Source organism: Podarcis vaucheri (assembly GCF_965113315.1).
Source record: "Podarcis vaucheri genome assembly, chromosome: Z".
Lineage (NCBI taxonomy): Eukaryota > Metazoa > Chordata > Lepidosauria > Squamata > Lacertidae > Podarcis > Podarcis vaucheri.
Genome location: NC_138758.1, coordinates 44,655,415 through 44,673,089, shown reverse-complemented (window position 1 = coordinate 44,673,089; position 17,675 = coordinate 44,655,415). Strand labels below are relative to the sequence as shown.

The 17,675-nt window shown below is 44.5% G+C and overlaps 1 long non-coding RNA gene across 1 annotated transcript; it reads left to right on the top strand.

The window, feature by feature from the left end:
• The first annotated feature begins 18 nt into the window (after nt 1–18).
• Nucleotides 19–17,436, top strand: LOC309524439. The gene is made up of 3 exons (XR_014215926.1): nt 19–67; nt 4,604–4,703; nt 17,371–17,436. It is a non-coding gene; the product is annotated as an uncharacterized lncRNA (long non-coding RNA).
• The last annotated feature ends 239 nt before the right edge of the window (nt 17,437–17,675 follow it).

Genomic DNA, 17,675 nt, shown 5'->3' with positions numbered 1-17,675 from the left:
ATATCAGATTTGTTCTTTAGCTCCTGAGTTGTTCCTCTGCTTCCGTTAAGCGGAGTGGTAGCCACAGGTAAGACACTGAACGTTTATTCGTTTGTGGATCTGTTTCTCAGCTGGGACGTTTTTTGGGGGTGCGGGATTGTTGTTTTGTTTTGTGTGTGTATATATATATATATGTTTCTTTAAAGACCTCAAATGCTCCCCCTGATGGCAGCAAAGAGGATTTCCCAATCCTCCTCCTAAGTGAGTGGGAAAAGAGAGGGGAGAAAGTCTTTCAAAGGCACCAGCTACAACCCCATTCAGAAAACACACGAATAGAATCTTGGCACACACCCATCTCGTTAATTCACGTGTCCATTAATTACCCTTCAACCGGGGCGGAGTGTCTCTGTGTGGGGGGCGTAGGGGAGGATAGCAGCAACCCTATAACACCTTTCTAGAGGCAGCCCCAGAGCACAGACAGTCTGGAAAGGGATTTGTTTTGCTTTTCGTTGCCACTTCTAGGAAATATAGACCGGATTGCCATCAGTCTCAGTCTCTCTCACTTTCTGCTTCAGAAATCATTCTCTCTGGTCTTCTGTGCAAATGGGGGTGCTGGTTTGGCTATATTTTTAATAGCCCCAAAAGTCTTGTGCCCAGCATTTCCCACAGACTGATACCTCCCCAAATGTGCAAGCCTACATGTGCACCAAATGCGCAAGTCTCACTGTGCAAGCTACTTTATAATCGATAAAGCTACTTTATAGATTATAATAGTGGGGTGCATACACACAATGCACAACACCCTAGAAACTGTAGTTTGAAAAGGATGCTGACAATTGTAATGACCGTGAGCGGTAAACTACAGTTCCCAGAATTCCCTTTTAAAAAGGGGGGTGTCTTCAAAAATGCTTCAGTGTACAGTGAACAAAAAAATGCTTCAGTGTACAGTGTACAAAAAAATGCTTTTTGTGTACACAACTCCCATCCCTGTCAGGAGAGGATCACAGCGAAGATGCTCCCTTCTTCAATCACATCTCTGAGGTGTGGAGAAGAAAGCATGATCATGATCAAAGGCTTCAACTACATCTCAGTGTCACTCACCTTGACCTCTGCAGGTTTATAGTGAGTGAAGCACTTGACTTTTAAGTCTAAGGTAAAGGGACCCCTGACCATTAGGTCCAGTCGTGGCCGACTCTGGGGTTGCGGCGCTCATCTCGCTTTATTGGGCGAGGGAGCTGGTGTACAGTTTCTGGGTCATGTGGCCAGCATGACCAAGCCGCTTCTGGTGAACCAGAGCAGCGCACAGAAATGCCGTTTACCTTCCCACTGGAGGGGTACCTATTTATCTACTTGCACTTTGACGTGCTTTCAAACTGCTAGGTTGACAGGAGCAGGGACTGAGCAACGGAAGCTCACCCCATCACGGGGATTCAAACCACCGACCTTCTGATCGGCAAGCCCTAGGCTCTGTGGTTTAGACCACAGCGCCACCCGTGTCCCTAAAGGTTCCTGACTTTTATTCTGCATCAATATCTATTTAATAATAATAAACCCTATGCAACACCCCCCCACACACACTTTTCTCCTTTTACTTAGGTTTTTATAAGGTGGCCCAAATGGGCTGCCTTTTACATTTCTTTCTTGCTTTTAAACCATGTGGCCCTGCAAATATTGTTGGACTCCAAATCCCATCACCCCAGCCAGCTCAGTCAATAGTCAAGCATGATGGGAGTTGCAGTGAGTGGTGGCTGGTGCCTGTTGGGACTGGCAGGGCAGTAGGTAGGAAGCCCAGGTAGAAGGTGGACCAGGAGCCAATGACACATGGAGCCAACTAATTCATCTTTTGTCCCCATGCTTCTTGCTTACAAGAGCAACATTGAGACTAAGGAGGAAGAAGCTGACAACTGCTCCTGGACTAACCTGATGTAAGAAGGCAGGCAGGTGGGAGCTGGCCAAGGGCAGACTGAGGTAGGTATATCAGATGGACCAAGGGCAAATGTTGCTACAGTACAACAAGTGGAGACTGGTTCATTTACCCCAATACCATGGGGCTTCAAACTCCCTGTCACTGCTTTACATTGATAGCAGATTCCACTGTGGCATGGGGGCAGTCCACTGTGCCCCCTCCCTCCCAGGGCAATTTGCAGCTCTGTGTTCCAACCCACATGGTAAGAGCTTTGTTTCTGGGGCAACCTGTTGGCAACATGAGCCACTTCAGTTGAAAGCATTCTACTGTCTGCCAAATTTCTACTGAGCCGCTTTACTACTGGTGTACAAAACACTAAACAGTTCTGGACCAGGGTATCTGAGAATCCAGCACACATCCTACATCTTGGACCTGGTTGACACCAACAGGAAGGAACTGATTGACAAAGTGGAAGTACTCAGAAACTTAGGAGGATCATGTCCTCCTGAGAGGCAAGGGAAAGCAAAGTATAGTCAGACATGCACTTCGTTGTTGTCTTTTTGTTAGTTTTTTAATAATTATTTTCAGTTTTATACATTTCAACAAATTTTTACAATCATTTTAACATTTCAAAACTTGACTTCCTTCCCCCTCTTTCTGTGGTTCCTTAAATTTATTTTTGATATTTTCTGTATATCCAAATTAACTTAATTTGCTCATTTATTCATCTACTTTAAATATATACTCTTATAAAACTGCAGGTTGTTACAATAATCCTGCCAATGTTCTTATCTGTTTACAATTTTTTTGCAAATATTCCACAAATCATTTCCATTCTTTTATAAAAAAAAGTTTGTCATCTTGATTTCTTCCCAATACCATTCCATTCATGACTTTTTCCAATTTTTATTTCAGTTTTCATTTGTATACCACCTTTTTATATTGCTAGATGCAAGGCTGTTTGCAAGCAAGAAACAACAAAATACACAAGATCTTATAACAATCCAATGCAATACAAATAAGTAATAACTTTTATTTTCTCCCAAGCCTTCCCAATTTAAGTCTATTGAATTGTATTTTAAATGTTTAAATTCTGCTTTTATTATTTGTTTTGTTTTTAATATTCTATTTCTGTATTTCACTTTTTAAGCAGAATGTTGGCGAATTCAGGACAGATAAGATAAAGTACTTCTTTGTGCTGCGTTCAGCTAAACTATGGAATCCGTTACCACAAGAGGTCATGATGACCACCAACGTGGATGGCTTTAAAAGAGGATTAGACAAATTCATAGAGGATCAAGCTATCAATGGCTAGTAGCTGCAATGGTAGTATTCTACCTTACTGTTAGAGGCATTAATGCCACTTGCGGGGAACTACAAATTCTGTTGATCTCATTTCCTGCTTGTGGGTTTCCCATAGGTTGGCCACTGTGAAAACAGGGAGCTAGACTAGATGGGCTTTGACCTGGGCCAGCAGGGCTCTTCTGAGCTGATTTATTGTTTAGTTGTGCTGTATTTTGAATTTTTATGTTTTATTGTTAGGTGGCATTGACTTCTGTTTGAGAATGCAAGCTGTTTAGCGGAAGACACTCATGCAAAGCAGATGCTCTACCACATATGCTCTACAGCTCTTCCACAGGTGTTCTGGGAAGCAGCTCCATGCATAGGGCAGTGGAGGCTGGCTCATTTGGACAAATGGGGCATTGCCCCACCAACCTCAGCCTGCTCTCTTCTGCCTGCCTTCCAACAATCAGCCCAGCAGATGACCCTGCCTGTCTTCTTCCTCCTCCTCAGTCTCAGTGTTGTCCTTGCAGAACTCAGCAGGGAGGAAGATGGGGGCAAACATAGAAAGAATTGACTTTGCCTGTCATCGGCTCTGGTGCCACCTGCTATTGGTCTCCCTGCCTTCCACCCTACCAGCACACATGAAAATCTATACTAATTTTTCTGTGCATTCCCCCCTCCCTAAAATGCGCATTTTTGTATGCAATGCCACTTGTCCAAAGTAACTTAATATATCTGTTTTGAAGTAATGTTGGGTGTTTTTTTTAAATAAAAAATTCTAAAAGTAAATTTTAATGTAACTATGGGGCTATCAGTTTAGCCCATTTTAGTGTTGGCTAAGTTCTAAAATCTCCCTGGAGTTTTTAACTGTGTATTGACAAATGTACTTTTTCCTGACTGACGGTTGAATAAAAGGTTGATGATGATAATGTAACTTTAAATATCTTTATGTACAGCATAAAGGCAGATTTCATGCAGAGGCAGTTTTTACAAACAAACCAACAAGGTATCCACTGCCTTGTTCTGAGGTAGACCATTGGCCTGTCTAGATTAGTGTTGGATACACTGCCTGACAGCAACTCTCCAGAGATTCAGAAAAGGCTATTTCCCAACCCCACCTGCAGGTGTAGGAATGAATTTGGGACCTTATGCATTCAAAGCTTCTTCTCTGTTACTGAACTGTAGCCCACCTAACATTCCAGTCCTCATGATTCTGAACTAAATGCTGAAACAGAAACAGCAGGGCTTCAGGGAAGAACCTTTCTCAGCTCCACTGCCACACTAGGGCAGTGCTCTCTCTAGGGTCCCAATCCCACATAGGGTTTCTAGTGCAGCACTGCCCATGTGTGAAGAATAATTTATTCATTGCTTCAGGCATAGTGAAAAGATGAGCTTCAGTGTCCCTTCTAACTCTTCATTTCTATGATTCTACAGCAAACCTTTTTGGCAAGGCTTTCCATGAACTACAGGCATACCTTGGAGATATTGCAGGTTCCGTTCCAGAGGACCGCAATAAAGCTAATACAGCAATAAAGTGAGTAACACTATATATAGGGACCCCTGACCATTAGGTCCAGTTGTGACAGACTCTGGGGTTGCGTGCTTATCTCGCTCTATAGGCCAAGGGAGCCGGCGTTTGTCTGCAGACAGCTTCCGGGTCATGTGGCCAGCATGACTAAACTGCTTCTGGCGAACCAGAGCAGCGCACGGAAATGCCATTTACCGTCCCGCTGGAGCGGTACCTATTTATCTACTTACAGTTTGACGTGCTTTCAAACTGCTAGGTTGGCAGGAGCTGGGAGCTCACCCCGTCGCCGGGATTCGAATCTTAGGCTCTGTGGTTTAACCCACAGCGCCACCTGCGTCCCCACCCAGCTATAGGAGGGGGAAAATCCATGTCCAGCCCATGTCAGCCCCACTCACATGGCCAGAAGTGGGGCAGTGGTGGTCAGGGGCTTCTTTCCCCTAGAAGTATCTAGGCTGCCTGTAGCTGTACCCACATCTTAATAAGTTGCAATACATGTGAAACACAATCAAGTGAGGCATGTGTGTAGATTCTTGATTTTACAATGCTGGTTTTTAGGTTGCCACCAACAAACACCTTACTCAAAATAGACCCATGGAAATAAATCAGCTCAAATTAGTCATGTTCATTCATTTCAGTGGTTCTGCACTGGGTGGGACATAGTTGACTGTAGCCTTCTGTTTCTATGATATTATTTTGTTGTGATTAACTTGTATTTTCTTATACTGTTTAAATGGGATGCAGGTGGTGCTGTGGTCTAAACCACTGAGCCTCTTGGGCTTGCTAATCAAAAGGTTGGCACTTTGAATCCCTGGGGTGAGCTCCTGTTGCTTGGTCCCAGCTCCTGCCAACCTAGCAGTTCGAAAGCACGTCAAAGTGCAAGTAGATAAATAGGTACCACTCTGGCAGGAAGGTAAACAGCATTTCCGTGCCCATCCTCTGGTTTCGCCAGAAGTGGCTTAGTCATGCTGGCCACATGACCCAGAAAAACTGTCTGCGGACAAACGCCGGCTCCCTCGGCCAGTAAAGCGAGATGAGCGCTGCAACCCCAGAGTCGTTCGCGACTGGACTTAACTGTCAGGGGTCCTTTACCTTTACATTTTATACTGTTTAAAGCTTTTTAAATTTATGTGGTTTACAAATGCTTTGAAATACAATAAATAAAATAATTTAAACAGTTAATGAAGATATAGCTATTATTTTATGGCATATATCTATCCCCAAACCCCCAGCTAACTGTGGGAGAGGTCTTTCTCTCTTCCTTTGTCCTAGGTGCCCTGCTAGGTTGCTTGCATCTAGTTTGAGGGAAGATGTGTTGATTTTTCACATCAAAGCACATTTGATTAGGGGTGAATTAATAGAAAGCTGATTCAAGATGATCTTGTGTGTGTGGAAGTTAACGAGGATTTATTTGGGGTGATCTGCCTGGGGGATTAATTGGTTTCTATTCTGTGAAATTTACATTTGAGTAAATACTTCCCAATCAGCATATATAAAGATAAAAGTTCTGTCCTTTTCTGCTTTTCCCTAATATTCTTCTTGCTGTTAATCAGACTTGTTAGTCTGCAGGTGTCCAAGAGACTTTTCTTAGGCAGAAAGAACCAGATGCACAAATATAAGGTGGGGAACACCTGGCTTACTAGCAGTGCATGTGAAAAGGATCTAGGGCTCATGGCAGACCACAAGCTTAACATGAGTCAACAGGCTGATGCAGCAGCAAAAAAGCCAGTGCTATTCTAGGCTGAATCAACAGAAGTCTAGTGTCCAGATCAAATGAAGTAATTGTTGTTGTTTAGTCGTGTCCGACTCTTCGTGACCCCATGGACCAGAGCACGCCAGGTACTCCTGTCTTCCACTGCCTCCTGCAGTTTGGTCAAACTCATGCTGGTAACTTCGAGAACACTGTCCAACCATCTCGTCCTCTGTTGTCCCCTTCTCCTCGTTTCCTCAATCTTTCCCAACATCAGGGTCTTTTCCAGGGAGTCTTCTCTTCTCATGGTGTGGCCCAAATATTGGAGCCTCAGCTTCAGAATCTGTCCTTCCAGTGAGCACTCAGGGCTGATTTCCTTAAGAATGGATAGGTTTGATCTTCTTGCAGTCCATGGGACTCTCAAGAGTCTCCTCCAGCACCATAATTCAAAAGCAGTAAAATGAAGTAATAGTCCCACTCTATTCTGCCTTAATCAGACCACACTTGGAATACTGTGTCCAGTTCTGGGCACCACAATTTAAGAAGTATATTGACAACTGGAGCATATGCAGAGGTGGGCAATCAGGAAGATCAATGGTCTGGAAACCAAGACTTATGAGGAACAGTTGAAGGAGCTGGGTATGCTTAGCCTGGAAAAGAGGAGGCTGAGAGGAGATATGATAGCCACCTTCAAATTTCTTAAGGGCTGTCCCATGGAAGAGGGAACAAGCTTGTTTTCTCTTGCTCCAGAGGGTAGGACCCAAACCAATTGATTCAAGTTGCAAGAAAGAAGATTCCAACTAGACATCAGGAAAAACTTTCTGACAGTAGGAGATGTTCAATGGTAAAATGAACTCCCTCAGAAGGTAGTTGACTCCTTCACTGGAAATCTTAAGCAGAAGTTGGATGGCCAACTGCACTGGCTCCCACTGGAGGACAGGGTCAGGTTTAAGGTTCTGTTTTTGACCTTTAAAACCCACGTACCTACGGGACCACCTCTCCTGGTATGCCCCGCGGAGGACCTTAAGGCCCACAAATGACAACACTTTGGCGGTCCTGAGCCTCAAGGAGGTTAGATTGGTCTCAACTAGGGCCAGGGCCTTTTCAGCATTTGGTGGAATGCTGTGTCACAGGAGACTAGGGCCCTGCGGGTCTTGACATTTTCCCACAGGGCCTGCAAGACAGAGCTGTTCTGCCTGGCCTTTGGTTTGGACTCAGTCTGACCCTTATGTTTCCCTCCCCTTATGGTCTTGATTTATCGGCTACTTTTAAAATGAGGCTGCATTTTAAATTGTATTTTAACCTGTATTTTATATTGGTGTTTTTTTCCTCCTCCCCCCATTATGTTTTTATTGCAATTTTACTGGTGTTAGCCATCCTGAGCTCAGCTCTGGCTAGGGAGGGCAGGGTATAAATAAAATTATTATTATTATTATTATTATTATTATTATTATTATTATTATTATTATCTGTCATGGGTGGTTTAGTTGAGATTCCTGCATTGCAAGGGGTTGGACTAGATGACCCTTGGGTTCCCTTGCAACTTATTCGATGATTCTATGACCCACAACACATTAGAAAACATAGCTACAAATACAATGGTACCTCAGGTTACAGACGCTTCAGGTTATAGACTCCGCTAACCCAGAAATAGTACCTCGGGTTAAGAACTTTGCTTCAGGATGAGCACAGAAATCGCAATGTGGCGGCGTGGTGGCAGTAGGAAGCCCCATTAGCTAAAGTGGTACCTCAGGTTAAGAACAGTTTCAGGTTATGAACGGACCTCTGGAACGAATTAAGTTCTTAACCCGAGGTACCACTGTACATTATACAGCAAAGAGGGGGAAAAGTCCCAGTAATAACGGAACAAGGCCGTCTCAGTTTATCAAAAGGCCTGGGGAAATACAAGTATTTACCTAGTACCCAAAATATGTCAATGAAGGTGCCAGGTGGATCTTGCTGGGGTGAGATTTCTACAAACTGGGATCCATAACTGAAAAGATCCTCTTTCCCATGTTACCACCTTCTGAGTCTCCCTCAGACTTGTAGAAAAGTCTTAGAGGACTATCTAAGGGTCCAATTAGGTTCATATTAGGAGAAGCATTCCAGAAAATATTGCGGTTCTAAGCCAGTTTGGTGTAGTGTCTAGGGTGTTCGGCTAGGACTTAAGAAACCTGGATTTGACACCCCACTCAGCCATGAAGCCCTCAGGGTGAGCATCGGCCAGTCATTGCCTCCCATCCTAAATAACCTCACAGGGTTATTGTGTGGCTTAAATGAGATGTGGGAGAAAATGTTTGGATATAAATGCAATTAATCATCATCCTCTTCTTTATATGTCAAAACCTGCCAATAGGTAAGAGGCAGGCACATTTTGTGCATGCTAGATGTTCTATTATCTTAAAATGCCACTACAATATTTCTCATTCATTCCCCTATCCCCTATCCACATAATTTCTGTGCTTCAGAAGGCAATGGAGCAGAGGCTACTTTATGATGGCTATAAACAGCCTCTGGTTCAGAGGCATTTGCTTGGCAATTCTGTGGAACAGGAGATTGGATTAGATAGGTCTGTTGTTCTTATGAGCTATGGGGACAGAATGTGTAGTAGCTTGGCAATGTAGTAATCAAGAATGTGCCTCTTTTGCTTTGTAAGATTTTGGATGCTATGCAAATATTAACATCAGCTCATGTGTAGGAAATCCTTGGCCCTTCGGATGTTGCTGAACTACAACTCCCATCATCCCTTGTCATTGGCCATGTATGCTGGAGCTGATGAAAGTTGCCCTCCAGATGTTGATGGACTGCAACTCCCACCCCCGCCCCTAGCCTTGCTTGTTGGAGCTGGTGGGAATATAACAACATATTGCAGGCACCCCATCCCTGAGCCAGAGTGTCCAGAAAAATACCCATTCATTAACGAAACACTCCTGTTCAATAGCCTACCTTTGGATTAAATGAGCGTGTGGGGTGTATCTTTGGAAAAGTCAAATGAATGCCCTGTTTTATTAACCTGCATAACAGAAACATCAACCTATTGTAAAGGGGCCCTTATTGCCTATTGCAACGGTGTTCAAAACACCATCCAAATCTGCTAAACTAAGCAGAAATTTAAACGGGTGCAGCTATTATGTTTCAGGTGTTTGCTTGTTTTCTTATTGCTAGGTTGGAGTTTGTCCCATGAATGAATGTGCTTTCCTGTACCCTACTGATCCTGGCTGCTTTTTCATCTTAAATATGGATAACTTTTTCTAATACTGAGAAGAGTAAAGCATGGCACATAATTATAACAACAACTGGTTAATTTTTTTTTTTAAAAAAGAAAAGAAATGGTAAACTGTGTTTGCTGAAAATGACCACAAAGTTAAACAGGATAAGATTGGTTACTGGATTAACTGATGGTGTCAGAGTTTTTCCTATTTTGCCCAGACTTGTAAGTTTGGGGGCATTCCTGCCTTGTTGACCGTTCCTTTTTTCCTTTATACCTGGCATAGGCAAACTCGGCCCTCCAGATGTTTTGGGACTACAACTCCCATCATCCCTGACCACTAGTCCTGTTAGCTAGGGATGATGGGAGTTGTAGTCCCAAAGCATCTGGAGGGCCGAGTTTGCCTATGCCTGCTCTATACACTCTGACTACCTCTTATATAGCTTGATAAAACCTTCCCTTACTGGTCTTCCTTCCTGTCATATCTCCCCTCTTGGTTCACAAAGTCCTCCATTCAGCCCAACTCTAAGGTTACAAGAAGAATCCTGCTAGATCAGGCCTAAGGTCCATCTAGTGTTCCAACTGTGGCCAACCAGGTGCCCCTGGGAAACTCACAAGCAAGGCATGGAGGCAATAGTCCATTGTTGCTCTTCAGCAAATGGTATTCAGTTCTGGATGGGGGTGAAGGGACTTGGAGTCCAAAACCCTGATAACAGGGAACAATGCAATGTTAGTAGCATTGAGGGGTGGGAAAATATGGGTTGTATCCAATGAAGTTTTTTTCAGAGGAAACTCACTGAAATTAAGAAACCTAAGTTAGTCGTGTCCATTAATTTCAGTGGTTCTACCCTGAGTATGAATAACATGATTGGCACCCTAAATTCCTTGGTAGACTAATAGAATCATAGAACTGTAGTTTTGGAAAGGACCCTAAGGGTCATTTAGTCCAGCCTCCTACAATGCAGAAATCTCAACTAAAGCATTGATGACAGATGGCCCTCCAACCTTACCTTTGTCCCTATTGAAAATGGTTTTGTTAGTTTGAGCCCAGGTCTCTAATTTTTTAAGGTCATCTTGAATCCTGATTTTGTCTTCTATAGCATTAGCTGCGCCTCCCAGTTTGGCGTCATCTGCAGATTTGATGAGCATCTCCTTGATTCCATCATCCAGGTCATCTATAAAGATGTTGAAAAACATCAGGCCCAGGACAGAAACCTGTGGCACCCTTCTTGCCATTTCCCCCCAGGGTGATGAGAAAACACTAGTGAGCACTCATTGGGTTCAGTCAGGCAACCAGCTACAAATCCACCTAATGATAACTTCATCTAGTCCACATTTTACCAGCCACTCTGCAAGAATATCATGGGGGACTCAATTAGGGATGGGCAAATGTGTCAATGTCATTCCTTCCCCCCTTTTTTCTCAGATCTTAAGTTCTGTTTGCTACATTTCCACAATTTTCCCTAATATGTACATTTGTGCAAAGCAGTTACCCCATATAATGCATATTTGTATGTTATTTCACAAACATATTCATTCCTTTGCACAGTTTATGCATTTATACACATTACTGGGGGGTGGGGGAGGGAATAACTGCATTGCAAAATCCAGAGAAGTGTGAATTTTGGAGGGTGACTTTGTTTCAATGCTCATAATGTTTCAGGAAATCTGAAGTTGGTAGGTTTACCTTTAAATAAAAAGAGAACCAATTTTCCCCCCATACCTATTTGTGACTGCAGGTTTGGAGGAGGTCTCCCCTGAACCACCCTCATGTAGCCTCCTCTGTGCACTGCCAAATGACCTTCTTAGTTCTGCAAATCCTTTTATCAGAGGCAGATTTAGGGCAGCACAACCAGTTCCTCCACACAGCGCATTGAGCTGAGGGGGCAAATTTTCACCTCCTTCCCAAAAAGTCCAGTAAGCACTTGCTTTGGGAAGGAGTCATGAGGGCTCCGGCAAGGTCTGCTCCTCCCCCAAGCCTGGTTAGTGCTTGCCCATCTTTTGAAAGGAGCTGGGAGGGCTCTAGGACCTGCCAGAGCCCTCACACCTCCTTCCTTAAGCTCAGCACATCCCTTACACAGCTTTGGGAAGGCAGTGCAAGGGCTGCTTAGGGCAGCAAAGTCAAATTTTGGCCATATTGCACAGACCACCATATTGCCAAGATCCAACCTGCTTTCATATCCCTGACCCTCTCCTTATCTATAATATCTGTTTCCTAGTCCTCTGCTGATTATCCCAGTGGAAGGGGGGGAGCAGCAGTTCTAATCCCTACAACAGGTCAGCGGTTCAAATCCTCACAACAGGGTGATCTCCCATTGCTCTGTCCCTGCTCCTGCCAACCTAGCAGTTCGAAAGCACATCAAAGTGCAAGTAGATAAATAGGTACCGCTCCAGCCGGAAGGTAAACGACATTTCCGTGCACTGCTCTGGTTCACCAGAAGTGGCTTAGTCAGCTGACCACATGCCCCGAAAGCTGTCTGCGGACAAACACCGGCTCCCTCAGCCAATAAAGCGAGATGAGCACCGCAACCCCAGAGTCAGTCACAACCGACTGGACCTAATGGTCAGGAGTCCCTTTACCTTCACCTTTATGTTCTCTGGGAAGGGAGATGAATTTTACAAATGCTAGGGAGAGGGCTAAAATATTCTAGAATAATTCTCTTCTGAGAAAGCTTCCGTTTGTTAATGGTGAATGAAACTCTATTGTTAGTTCATGCTGGGTGTGTGTGGGTGTGTATGGGTGTGTGTGTAACAGACACAAGGGGCTAAGATGAGAAATTGATAGATTAGGGCCAAACCTCTTGCTTCCATCAACAATATTACACATATTGGGTTGGATCCAGATAATTAGAGTAAACTCACTTCAGTCAATGGGGCTTAAATTAATTCCATTTACTTCAATGGGTTCACTAAGTGTGACTAAGCTCTGATCCAACCAACTGGACCCAGAATTCTCCAACCCATCCTTATTCAGAGAAGTTGAGGGTGGCAATATTTAAGCAAGCAGCCTCCTGAAGTAGGAGTGACATTGAAATTCTTCAACAGGTTTTTTTTTGTTTTTGGAGGGGGAAATGGAATCCTCTCCCCCCAAAAAAAATAATAATTCTCAGAGCAATGTTCAGAATTTTCCAAGAAATTTTAGCCCCACTGACATGGAATTTGTTTTCTAATGGTTTACAATCAACGAATCCTACATAAGGTTTCAGCAGTCAAGACTGTCCTTTATGTTGTCTAGTTCTGATTATTGCTCATGTTTCAGAGGAGAAATAAATAAATGTCATGGAGGGAAAAATCCCTTCCATCTATACATCTGAAGGCTAGCAAAGACATACTGTCAGGGGCTCAGGTACAGAGGCAAAGGGGAGAGAGGAAATGGAGAGTGAAGGGGAAGAATCTGAGGGCAGCGTAGGGGAGTATGACAGTGACCCGAGAGATTCCATGAGCTTCTCCAGCGAATCAGAAGATTCCCAGAAGGAGGCGCCGATGGTCAGGGCAAGGGGGGTCCCAGGGGGGACACACCAGAAACAAGGGGCCAGCGGGGACTCCCAAAGCAGCAGCTGGAGATCAGGACCAGCTTCCCCACCAGAGCGCAGTGGGGGGGGGAAGAGTCCCATGTGTCAGGGCCAGCGTCTCCTCCAGCAGGGAGAGAAGATGAGTCAGGGCTGACCACGCCTCTATCGGAGAGTGGGGGAACGGAGGGGAGGTCAGGTCCAGCTAGCCTCCCCGAAGGGGGAAGCAGTGACAGGAGCAGTGTAACGGTCAGGAGGAAGGTTGCTGGCTGGGCGTGCGCGCCAAGTTCGAATGTACAGGCGCGTGGGACAGCAGAAAACCCGGATTGGGAACCAGGTCCTAAAGCCCGCCAGAGGCAGGGGGAAGACTCAGGGGACTCAGCGTCAGAAGAGTCTAGGAAGGGGGAGACCCCAGCTGACAGGCGGAGCCAGAGGAGGAAAGAGCAAAGGAAGAGGTGGAGCAAGGCTAGAGTCTTAAACTGGTGTCTGGGGGGAGGAGATTCAGACGGAGCTTCATCGGTCTAGAGTTTCAGACGTAGAGCTGCACGCTGCGGCTGTGAAAGCGAAACTGAACTTCAATAAAGACTTTTGTATATAACAACGAACTGGCATTGGTCCTTTGTGAGCTGGGACCTCGAGCAGCTCTGACACATACCCATTTAAAACCTCATCATCCTACAGTGCCTTTTGCAAATGTAACCAGCTAGTCTTGAATCGATTTCATCTGTACATATACCCTTTCATACCATAAAGTTGCCTCTCATTCCCCCTATCTACCCAATCAGAGCATTGTCAAGACCAGGAAAGTCAACAGTTGTCACTGTTGTTTTGGATGGACTCAGCGTCAAGGAATAGGCAATATGTTTTGCAATGTTTATTTCAGCATAGCTTCTCTACATTTTAATTGAACAAAGAACTGGCCATGATGACAAAGAATGCAGCACGCCTGACTTTAGAGGGGAGATTAAGCAGTACAGACTAAATACATTGACTTAATGTCTAGCCTCCCAGGATAGACAAAAGAAATTTCAAACTGTCTCATTGTAAGACTTCATATAAAATCTGCAGGGGGAAAAATCCTGGCCAACGATGAGAAAACAAAACATAGTGCTGCCTGCAGATCTGTTTATGTGATCATAGGAATAACAGAAGTACGGTAGTTTGGAAACTACTGAGTAGAACTGAGGCAACAGAGGGGACCCAAAGGTCATGTGGTCCACCCTTCTGGCTGAAACAGGACCATCAGTAGGGAATGTTTGTGTGACAGAGGAGAGTCCTCTCTGTAATACGTATCTAAGTGGCAAGGATATCATTTACTAACAGGGAGCAGAGGAAGTGTAGCTTCCTATGCCTCCCAAGCAGGCATTTATAGTTCACCCTGGTTCTCAAGCTTTGATGTCATCACCCATTTGAGGTTCCTTCTAGAATCTCTTTGTATCTAAGGACTTCTTATAGGGCAGATGCAAGAACTCAGAGTTTGGGGTTCATTTTTTCTCCTCTCTTTAAACCATTCCTTATAGGACTTGGTTCCAGACCACCAACCTGGTTGCCTTCCTCTGGATATCCTCTGGTTTGTCAAAGCCCTTGTGCTCAAGTCCTGCTTGTGGACTTCCCATTATGGCACCTGGAGGACAACTGTAAGAACAAGATACTGGACTAGATGGGTCTTGGCCTGACCCAGAAGGCTCTTGTTTTCTTACCTTTGTTTGACATGCAACTCCACATGTAATATGTAGTTTGGTCCTGGGAGTGAAAGAAATGGGAGCATGTCACACAGAATGAGATGCTGAGTCCATCATCAGGACCTGCTGGCATCATGATTTATCCATGTCACATTTTTGAGTTTCATCAAATGGAAATGCAGATGGAATTAGAAAACCCATAAAACCAACAGTTTGAAACCAAAACCAAGAACAGTCCCATGTCTGGAAAGCATAACCAAACTCAGCTAAAAGCCAGCAGAGCCAAAACAAAATAGCCATCAAAAAGCAGAAGAAAAAGCAAAGCAAAACCCAAAACCTAGTTGTAGAAAACAACAATACAACTCAGACCCTGCCAACTCATGCTAAAAGCTTTCTGAGGAAAACATGCAGACATGCACCACTGCCACCACTGCCACTGGAAAGCCCACAGTGAAGTTGCTGGACTTAGCTGTGTGGCACAGCCTTCCATGGGGTGGGTGGTACCAAAGAGAACCCATGGCTCCACATTTGGATGGGGAAGCTGTGGCCCTCCAGATGTTTGCTGAACTCCAGTTCCCATCAGCCTCAGCCATCATGGTCAAGAATCAGGGATGATGAGAGCTGGTGTCCAGCAATGTCTGGAGGCAGCTCCTCTTCCCTGGCCTAAATTTTTCACCAATTGTACATTGGTAGAGGCACCGTACCTGTCTCCAGGATGTTGTTTTCCAACATCCCATGACTTGCTTCCCCCTAAGCTGAGGTTCCAGAGACTAACACATTAGAGAAAACATTCCATGTGCAGAGCCACTGACAAGTTCACAGTCTCATCATCATCACCATCATCACCATCACCACCATCTACCCTTCCCCCTTAGGTCCCAACATTAAAACTCAAGATTACAATATTAAAAACAACTTTAAGCACAATAATAAAAAGAAGGCTGGTCCTAAAAATATATACATCAAGTGTCAAAAACCATGGCAAAGAGGTACATCTGCAGCATTTACCAGAAGCTGTGCAATGAAAGTGGAGGGAGTTCCGCAGCTTAGGGGCTGCCACAGAGAATGTCCTCTCTCGGGTAAACCATCCTTCTAAGATTCTGAGGAACTGCCAATAGGCTCTTCCGACTTTGTACCCCGAGTGTTTCTTGCCTGTCTAGAAAGTGTTTTTGAATTTTGATAAGTTCTCTTGCTTGTCTGGATGGAGGATGGAGAAATATGTGTGTAGAAACTAGCCTGTCAGTGTTACTCCACCCACTTTATGCCAATGTCCCCACCCACTACTATCATGTGCCCCCTAGAAGGTTCCACAGAAGAAAATATGGACTTTAGGCTGGAAATGTTTTCCCAACACTGGCCTACAACTTCAGAGGCAATGGTTTGCTGGGAGTAAAGGGTATCAGTTGCTCCTAGCCATGATGTCTACATCCTGCCTTCATAGTAAGAGGCTGTATGCTTCTGAATGCCAGTTGCTGAAAACTTCAGGAGGGGAGAGTGCTGTTGTTCTCAGGTCCTGCTTGCAGGCTTCCCCAGAGGCAACTAGTTGGTAAATGTGAGAACTAGGTGCTGGATTAGATGGGCAATGGGCCTTACCCAGAAGAGCTATTCTTATGTTCTTACACCTATGACTCAGCCCTGGCACATAGTTGTTGCACATGCACCAGGACAGCGCTGGCAGGTGCCATGATATTGGCTGTGGGACCTGAAGGTGTGTGATCATTCATTAATTGCTTCTGAGTGCAGGAGAAAACTTTTAGTCCTGCATCCTGTTTGTTCTAACGGTGGCAAACCAGATGTATGTGGGAAACTTGCAAGCAGGGCATGAATGCAAGAGCACTCTCTAATTCTGCAGCTTGAGAGGTTCTCCCCTTGTGACTCTAGATAGGAGGGAGAATCATATCTGACATCTCCCTCCTCTGCCATTCCAGTGGAGCACAGAGTCAGATCAGGCAGGAGGAGCACTTTGAGGGAGGGGCTAAACAGGAAGAGGAGATGATGGCAGGAAGGGCAGGCCACAGTCTTGTCACCAGTAATCAGGAGCCACCTTCATGGGTGGCATGTGACACATCCACCCAGACAGAATTTTCTTGCAGTGGTTTTAGAGGGAAATACTTTGCATATGCTCAAAGACACTCTGCTGTAAGCAGGCATGAGAGAAGAATGAGATCCAGTTGACATTTAAAGGCAACCTTTCCTAATTTACACAAGATGTGAACCAAAACACAGTTATTCTTCAAAATTCAAACCCCTTCAAATTTTGCAGTGCGCTTCTCCACTCAAGTAATGTGTACAAAAATGCATGTACTATTAGAAAGTGTGCATATATTAATAGAAGTACTACGCAAAGATGCATTATATTATGGAATGTTACTTTTTTTAAAAAAAGAAGTGCATATTAGGCAGAACTGCATACAAAAAAATCAGGAGAAATTCAATTTCGAATGCCAATGAATTTTCAGGAGTTTAAAAAATAAACCATAAACTGATATGGAAATGTGAAGAATCGGATGTAAGACTGGCAAAATGAGAGGAACCAAAACTGTCAGATTTGTTCATCCCTAGTTATTAATTCACATGCTCTTTCTAGGCAATCAACACCAATCCCCTTTGGCTCAACGCCTTCCTTCATCATTTGCCTCTTTGGAGCTTTTCCTCCTTTTGGCCCTGAAAAACCCACACAGCCTTTCTCGTCCCAGATTGCACTCCAGGCATCTCTGTTCTACTGAGGCTCTCAGGTGGTATGAGTGGAATGTTTTGATTTAATTCAATCCTGGCGTTGCTTTCCTTTCACAGATCAATCCATCAAGAGATTGCTGCCCTTTTGGGTAGGGGGATGTGAAAATCTGGGGGAGGGGAAGATGGGAGGGATGTGTTCCTGCAAATGTGGTTGGA